Source organism: Arachis hypogaea, chromosome 4 (assembly GCF_003086295.3).
Source record: "Arachis hypogaea cultivar Tifrunner chromosome 4, arahy.Tifrunner.gnm2.J5K5, whole genome shotgun sequence".
NCBI lineage: Eukaryota > Viridiplantae > Streptophyta > Magnoliopsida > Fabales > Fabaceae > Arachis > Arachis hypogaea.
This window is the reverse complement of record NC_092039.1, coordinates 45,829,785-45,839,052: the sequence shown is the minus strand read 5'-3', so window position 1 is coordinate 45,839,052 and position 9,268 is coordinate 45,829,785. Positions and strand designations below refer to the sequence as shown.

Below are 9,268 nucleotides of genomic sequence, written 5' to 3'. Positions count from 1 at the left end.
GGTCTTCCTAGGATGATGCATTCATCATCTTTCTTCCTAGTATCTAGGACTATGAAATCAGCAGGGATGTAAAAGTTTTCAACTTTTATAAGCACGTCCTCTACTATCCCATGAGCTTGTCTTATGGATTTATCTGCCAATTGTAATGAGAACAAGGCAGGTTGTACCTCAATGATTCTTAGCTTCTCCATTACAGAGAGTGGCATAAGGTTTATCCCTGACCCAAGATCACACAGAGCTTTTTCAAAGCTCATGGTGCCAATGGTGCAAGGTATTAAGAACTTGCCAGGATCTTGTTTCTTTTGAGGTAGAGTTTCCTGAATCCAAGTTTCTAATTCATTAATGAGCAAGGGAGGTTTACTTTCCAAAGTCTCATTACCAAACAGCTTGGCATTCAGTTTCATGATAGCTCCTAGATATTGAGCAACTTGCTCACTAGTCACATCTTCATCCTCCTCAGAGGATGAATAATAGTCAGAGCTCATGAATGGCAGAAGGAGATTTAGTGGAATCTCTATGGTCTCTGTGTGAGCCTTAGATTCCTCAGGATCCTTATTAGGAAGCTCCTTCTTGCTTGGAGGACGTCCCAGGAGTTCTTTCTCACTAGGATTTTCGTCCTCCTCCTCCTTTGTGCTTTCGGCCATGTTGACTAAGTCAATGGCTTTGCACTCTCCTTTTGGATTCTCTTCTGTATTACTTGGGAGAATACTGGGAGGGGTTTCAATAACTTTCTTACTCAGCTGGCCTACTTGTGCCTCCAAATTTCTAATGGAGGATCTTGTTTCATTCATGAAACTGAAGGTGGCCTTTGACAGATCAGAGACTATATTAGCTAAATTAGAATTATTTTGTTCAGAGTTCTCTGTCTGTTGCTGAGAAGATGATGGATATGGCTTACTATTATTCAGCCTATTGCGTCCACCATTGTTAAAACCTTGTTGAGGTTTTTGTTGATCCTTCCAGGAGAAATTTGGATGATTTCTCCATGATGGGTTATAGGTATTTCCATATGGTTCACCCAGATAATTAACCTCTGCCATGGCAGGGTTCTCAGGATCATAAGCTTCTTCAGAAGCTACCTCTCTAGTACTGTTGGATGCATGTTGCAATCCATTCAGATTTTGAGAGATTATGTTGACCTGTTGAGTCAACATTTTGTTCTGAGCCAATATGGCATTCAGAGCATTAATTTCAAGAACTCCTTTCTTCTGAGGTACCCCATTGTTCACGGAATTCCTCTCAGAGGTATACATGAACTGGTTGTTTGCAACCATGTCAATGAGTTCTTGAGCCTCTTCAGGCGTTTTCTTCAGGTGAATAGATCCACCTGCAGAATGGTCCAGTGACATTTTCGAAAATTCAGAGAGACCATAATAGAATATATCTAATAGGGTCCATTCTGAAAACATGTCAGATGGACATCTCTTGGTCAGCTGCTTGTATCTTTCCCAAGCTTCATAGAGGGATTCACCATCTTTTTGTTTGAAAGTTTGAACATCCACTCTCAGCTTGCTCAGCTTTTGAGGAGGAAAGAATTTATCTAAGAAGGCAGTGACCAGCTTATCCCAGGAGTCCAGGCTATCCTTAGGTTGTGAATCCAACCATATTCTAGCTCTGTCTCTTACAGCAAAAGGGAAAAGCATGAGTCTGTAGACTTCAGGATCTACTCCATTCGTCTTTACAGTATCACAGACTTGCAAGAATTCAGTTAAGAACTGATAAGGATCTTCAGATGGAAGTCCATAAAACTTGCAGTTTTGTTGCATCAAAGCAACTAGTTGAGGCTTAAGCTCAAAGTTATTGGCTCCAATGGCAGGAATGGAGATGCTTCTTCCATCAAATTTGGATGTTGGCTTTGTGAAGTCACCAAGCATTCTCCTTGCATTATTATTATTATTATTTTCGGCCATCTCCTTCTCTTGTTCGAAAATTTCTGAAAGGTTGCTTCTGGATTGTTGTAATTTAGCTTTTCTTAATTTTCTCTTCAGAGTCCTTTCAGGTTCTGGATCAGCTTCAACAAGAGTGCCCTTTTCCTTGTTCCTGCTCATAAGAAAGAGAAGAAAACAAGAAAAGAAAAAGGAATCCTCTATGTCACAGTATAGAGATTCCCTCAGGTTAGTAGAAGAAGAAAGAGGTAGAAGAATGAAGAAGGATGAAGAAGAATTCGGATGAAGAGAGGTGAAGAGAAGTGTTAGTAGTTAAATAATTAAATAGAATAAGAGAAGAGAAAGAAATTTTCGAAGATAATTTTGAAAAAATGGTTAGTGATTTTCGAAAATTAAAGATGAGATGAGATTAAAATTAGAATTTAAAACAATTAAAAAGAATTTTTGAAAAAGAGGGGGAGAATTTTCGAAAATTTAGAGAGGGAAAAGTAGTTAGGTGGTTTTGAAAAAGATAAGAAACAAACAAGGAGTTAGTTAGTTGATTAAAAAAGATTTGAAATCAAATTTTGAAAAAGATAAGAAGATAGGAGGTTAGATAAGATATTTTGAAATCAAATTTTGAAAAAGATAAAATTTTTGAAAAAGATAAGATAAAAGATAAAAAGATATATTTGAAAAAGATATTTGAAAAAAAAGATTTAATTTTTAAAAATTACTTAACTAACAAGAAACTACAAGATAAGATTCTAGAATTTAAAGATTGAACCTTTCTTAACAAGAAAGTAACAAACTTCAAATTTTTGAACCAATCACATTAATTGTTAGCTAATTTTCGAAAATTTGATAAAAAGATAAGAAAAAGATTTTGAAAATATTTTGAAAAATATTTTTCAAATTTTCGAAAATGCTAAAAAAAATGAAAAAGATATGATTTTTGAAAAAGATTTTGAAAAGATAAGATTTTTAAAATTGAAATTTTGACTTGACTTATAAGAAACAACTAATTTTTAAAAATTTTTGACCAAGTCAACCCAAAATTTCGAAATTTTAGAGGAAAATAAGGAAAAGATATTTTTGATTTTTAAATATTGAATGAAAAACACAAAAATGACCCAAAACATGAAAATTTTGGATCAAGACACAAGATGCATGCAAGAATGCTATGAATGTCAAGATGAACACCAAGAACACTATGAAGATCATGATGAACATCAAGAACATAATTTTGAAAAATTTTTGATGCAAAGAAAACATGCAAGACACCAAACTTAGAAATCTTTAATGCATGAAAATTATGAATGCAAAAATGCACATGAAAAACAACAAAAGACACAAAACAAGAAATCATCAAGATCAAACAAGAGGACTTGTCAAGAACAACTTGAAGATCATGAAGAACACTATGAATGCATGAATTTTCGAAAACAATGCAAGAAAAATTTTAAAAGCATGCAATTGACACCAAACTTAAAAATTAACACAAAACTCAAACAAGAAACACAAAATATTTTTGATTTTTATGATTTTCTAATTTTTTTGTATTTTTATAAATTTTTTTTTCGAAAAACATTTTTGGAAAACGAAAAAGAAAAATTTTTGAAAAAGATTTTTGAAAAGAAAATTACCTAATCTGAGCAACAAGATGAACCGTCAGTTGTCCATACTCGAACAATCCCCGGCAACGGCGCCAAAAACTTGGTGGACGAAATTGTGATTCCCTTTTTTCTTGTAATTGGATTTATAAAAGATGTATACTCTGAGGGCATTGTTTATTTTCTTCACAATCTCGTTCAACTAACCAGCAAGTGTACTGGGTCGTCCAAGTAATAACCTTACGTGAGTAAGGGTCGAATCCACAGAGATTGTTGGTATGAAGCAAGCTATGGTCACCTTGTAAATCTCAGTCAGGCAAATTAAACATTATTTATGGGTTTGAGGATAGGAATAATAAAAAGAAATAAATAATAAAAGGGATAGAACACTTATGCAGATTCATTGGTGGGAATTTCAGATAAGCGGATGGGGATGCTGTAGAGCTCTTGGACGCCTGCTCTCCTACTCCTTCTACTCAATCCTTCTTACTCCTTTCCATGGCAAGCTTTGTATAGGGGTTCACCATCAACTGTGGCTACTTTCATTCCTCACGGGGAAATAACCTGTGCGGCTGTCACTCGCACAGCTAACCAGTCTGGAGGCATCACCCATGGCTGATGGCTACATCCCATCCTCGCAGTGAAAACTATGCTAATGCACTCTGTCACAGTACGGCTAATCACCGGTTGGTTCCCGCTCCTACTGGAATAGAATCCCTCTTTTGCGTCTGTCACCAACGCCCAGCAGGTTAAAGTTTGAAGCACGTCACGGTCATTCATGATCGGAATCCTACTCGGAACACCACAGACAAGGTTGGACTTTCCGGACTCCCAGGATCCTACTCAGAACACCACAGACAAGGTTGGACTTTCCGGATCCAGATGAATGCCGCCAACTATCTAACTTATACCACGAAGATTCTGTTGGGGAATCTAAGAGATACGCATTCAAGCTCTGTTGCATGTAGAACGTAAGTGGTTGTCAATCACTCGCGTTCATAAGTGAGAATAATAATGAGGGTAATTGAACTCATTACATTCATCATGTTCTTGGGTACGAATGAATATCTTGGAATAAGAATAAGAGAGAATTGAATAAAAGAAGATAGAATTTCATTAATACTTGAGGTACAGCAGAGCTCCACACCCTTAATCTATGGTGTGCAGAAACTCCACCGTTGAAAATACATAAGCAAAAGGTTCAGGCATGGCCGAATGGCCAGCCCTCTCCATGATCAAGTGACCGAATAATGAAAGACTTAAAGTGGTCAAAAGATGTCTAATACAATAGATAAATGTCCTATATATACTAGACTAGCTTCTAGGGTTTACATGAGTAAGTAATTGATGCATAAATCCACTTCCGGGGCCCACTTGGTGTGTGCTTGGGCTGAGCTTGATGAATTCACGTGTAGAGGCATTTCTTGGCGTCAAACTTCAGGTTATGACGTGTTTTGGGCGTTCAACTCCGGATCATGACGTTTTTCTGGCGTTTTACTCCAGACAGCAGCGTGTACTTGGCGTTCAACGCCAAGTTACGTCGTCATTCTTCGAATAAAGTATGGACTATTATATATTGCTGGAAAGTTCTGGATGTCTACTTTTCAACGCCGTTGAGAGCGCGCCAATTGGAGTTCTGTAGCTCTAGAAAATCCATTTCGAGTGCAGGGAGGTCAGAATCCAACAGCATCAGCAGTCCTTTTGTTAGCCTTCTTCAGAGTTTTGCTCAAATCCCTCAATTTCAGTCAGAATTTACCTGAAATCACAGAAAAACACACAAACTCATAGTAAAGTCCAGAAATGTGAATTTAACATAAAAACTAATGAAAACATCCCTAAAAGTAGCTCAAACTTACTAAAAACTATATGAAAACAATGCCAAAAAGCGTATAAATTATCCGCTCATCACTTCTCAACACCAAACTTAGAGTTTGGTTGTGGCCTCCCAACACCAAACTTAGAGTTTGATTGTGGGGGCTTTGTTTGACTCTCTATTGAGAGAAGCTTATCGTGCTTCCTCTCCATGGTTGCAGAAGAAGATCCTTGAGCTTTAAACACAAGGTAGTTGATAAACCCATATTTTATGATATATATTGTACTTAAATTAAATGATTTATCAAATCTTCACCTACTTATTCATATGAATTTGCATGGTTTTACAATTCCTTCCTTAAAATATGATGTATGAGAAAACATGTTTCCTATGCTTCAAAATTATGAATTTTGAGTATCCTTTATTACCATTCGATGCCGTGATTTGTGTGTTGATTACTTTCAGGTTTTATAGGGTAGGAATGACTTAAAGGATGGAAAGGAAACATACAAAATGGAATGAAAGCACAAATTGGAGTCCTTGGAGAAACTGGCAGTGACGCGTCCGAATGGGCGACGCGAATGTGTGGTTCGCGCAAAAGGGAATCGAGGCGAGTGCATCGATGCGGCGAGCACGTGACTTACGAATTACAATTGATGCGGGCGCATGATTGATACGACCGCGTGGAAGAGCAACACTCTAAAGGACGCGACCGCGTGACCCACACGGACGTGTGACGTATGCGATCTGCAGAATTTGTAGATCTTGTTTTCCAGCGAATTTTGGGCCCCTTTTGGCCCAGATCCAAGCCCAGAGAACACAGATTGAAGGATTATAAATGGAGGAATTCATCTATTCATGAAAAAAGAAGGGAGATTAGATAGAGAATACTGGATTCATACATAGTTTTAGGATCTAGATGTAGTTTTTAGAGAGAGAGGCTCTCTCCTCTCTCTTAGGATTTAGGATTAGGATTTTTAGAAATTAGGAATATTACTTCTTCATCTAAGGTTCAATGCCCTTCTATTTATTTTTCCTTTTATTTATTTAATGACCATTCATGTTATGATTTTCTTATTTAAATATAAATTGAGGTATTTCAGACTCATGATTGCTTTTCCTTATTTATAATTTAGATTGTTTACTATTGGCTTTGGTTGATTAATTGGTAACTCTTGAGTTATCAAACTCATTGTGATTGATAATTATCATCCTTGCTGATTAATTTAGATTCCTATAACTCTAGTCTTTCCTTAAGGAGTTGACTAGAACTTTAGGTGTTAAATTAATTTGTCCACTTAACTGACCTTCATAGTTAGAGGTTGAGTTAGTGGTAGTAGAATTATAATTCTCATCACCATTGATAAGGATAACTAGGATAGAACTTCCAGTTTTCACACCTTGCCAAGAGATTTCTTTGTTATCACTTTATCAATTTTGGTAAACCATTTCTCTTGCTCAAAACCCTTTTCAAAACCCAAAACACTGTTTTTCCATAACCAATAATAAATCATACTTCCCTGCAATTCCTTGAGAAGACGACCCGAGGATTGAATACTTCGGTTAATTATTGTTATTGGGTTTGTTACTTATGACAACCAAAACGTTTGTAAGAAAGGACTCTTGTTGGTTTAGAAGCTATACTTGCAACGGGAATTTATTTTGAATTCTAGACCACGCAAAAGTTCTCTCTTCAAAATGGCGCCGTTGCCGGGGAATTGCAAACGTGTGCCTTATTATTGGTTATTGTAAATATTTTTTTCTTTTACTTGTTTATTTGTTTCTTCTTTTCCCCCTTATTTTTGATAACTATTATGAATTCTCACCCCTCTCACTTTGAGTTTGGTTCTACTTTTGTTGAAAGGAATGGAAGCTATAATAGGACTATGCATCACGGTCAAGGCAATCAAAGATGGATAGAGCCAAGAAGATCTGATCATCCCTTCAGGCAACAACACCTTCCAAGATATCATGGACAGAGACCATTATACAATACATGCCAAACTGATAGATATGGTGGACCCCCTTGTAGTTACCAACAAGTCCCACCCTGTGCTTATAGATCATCCTTTCAACATAGCTTCGAACCACCACACTCACAAGCTCTCTTTCACCATTCGCCACTGCATGATCCTTATCCACCCTAACGCCAATCCAATTACTCCCAAGAACCACCACTTCCCTATACACCATATCCATATCCATCAAGCCCAGAATCACAGGTTCACTTCGAAGAATCAGTAGACCAATTTCATACAATCCTTCATCAACTGGAGCAAGCAATAAATCAACTATCTTTCAGACGTTCAGACACTCAACATACTCCCATTGCTTCATATGGAGAATTTAATGAAGAACGTAGCGTGAAGAAGACACAAGAAACTCCAGTGGACAACATAGAGCATAACTTCGTACTAGAACAAGTAGAGGAAGCTGTCATTATAGAAGAAGAAGAGTTGGTTGAAGATTTAGGAGATGCTGAACCTCCGCAGGAATCCAGAGTTATGGATAATTCCGTCGAAGACGTTACAATTAATGCTAAGGAGGATAGTGCACAACCCCCAAGGCAGGTATCTTATGAGGAATTAGACGGAATAACCCAAGACTCAAGTTTTCCTGATGATGATAGTCACCACTCAAGTTCTCTTAATAATGAACTTGCATCCGCAAGTGAATTCTTTGAGACAGAAGAATCTTCCCCAAGTGAATACGAAGATGACGCAGAGATCAACTTTTCTCAACCTCCCAATTATGACTCAAGTGATGAGGAAGATATCAGTGACTTTGAGCAAGACATGGTTGAAATGGAAGAAATTTTCCAAGAAGTGGAGGAATTCACAGAAGACCACAAAGGAGTAGAGCTTGCAGAACCACTGGAAACACCTACCCCAAGGCCATTACCACCCAACACAAACTTCAAGTGGGTAAAATCATTGACTTTCATCTGTACTTTTCAACTTGAATATGGTTTACTTGAAACAGATGGCCAGCTTAGATCTCTTTGCGGCTTTAAGAACAAAAGGGAAATGACTCGTACTCAACGCTGGTATGCAAGATTCAATGAGGTTTTACACTTCAATTTGAGGTACAAGGATTGGTGTCAAGCTCAATTGAAAGGATCTCAGAAGCAGTTTGGTCACTACAGTGGGAATTCAAGTTACTTACCACCCGGCTGGAAAAATGCAGATCAAGATAAAAATGGGTGTAAAAGTAGAGTTTGGGATCCTGGAATCTATTCTGACATTCAACAGCCTGGGATCCTGGAAGCCTGTTTGAAACTGCTCAACAGTTTTACGTATCTTGTTTGGGACCCCCGGAGGATGCTGGAATTCCAAACACTGGTGGAGATTTCTAGACGAATTCAAGCACAAGCCACCATAACAGGAAGCTCATCAAATGTCCAACTTAAGGACTTTAACTAAAAGTGCTAGGTGGGAGACAACTGATACGTAAAAATGAGATTTCACGTATAACCGGCAAGTATACCGGGTCGTATCAAGTAATAAAACTCACAAAGAGTGAGGTCGATCCCACGAAGATTGGTAGATTAAGCAACTTTAGTTAAATGGTAGATTTAGTCAAGCAAACATAGTTTTGATTTCATGAGCATTTTGATTTTTGAACATAATTGCAAGAATTTAAATGGCAAAGAATGTAAAGAACTAAAAGAGAGAAATAAAGTGAAAGTAAATAACGGAAACTTAAATTGCAAGAAACTTAAATGACATCAAAGGTAAATTGCAAGGAATTAAAGGTTGCAGAAATTTAAAGAACATAAGAGTAAATAGCAAGGAATAAAGAAACAGAATGTAAATGACAAGAATAATAAATTGCAAGAGTGTAGAAGGGAATTGGGCAATGGGTATTCAAACACTAAGAGCAAAAGAAATGAAAATTAATGATAGAGAGAATCATTAGGGATCAGAGATGCAAGTTTTCATGAATTGATGTTAGTCAAATCCTTCTCAATCATGGGT

The 9,268-nt window shown here is 37.2% G+C and overlaps 1 non-coding gene across 1 annotated transcript; it reads left to right on the top strand.

Annotated features, from left to right (window-relative positions):
- Nucleotides 1-1,407: 1,407 nt before the first annotated feature.
- LOC112799079 (small nucleolar RNA R71) lies at nucleotides 1,408-1,511 on the top strand. The gene has a single exon (XR_003200664.1). It is a non-coding gene; the product is annotated as a small nucleolar RNA R71 (small nucleolar RNA).
- Nucleotides 1,512-9,268: the final 7,757 nt, after the last annotated feature.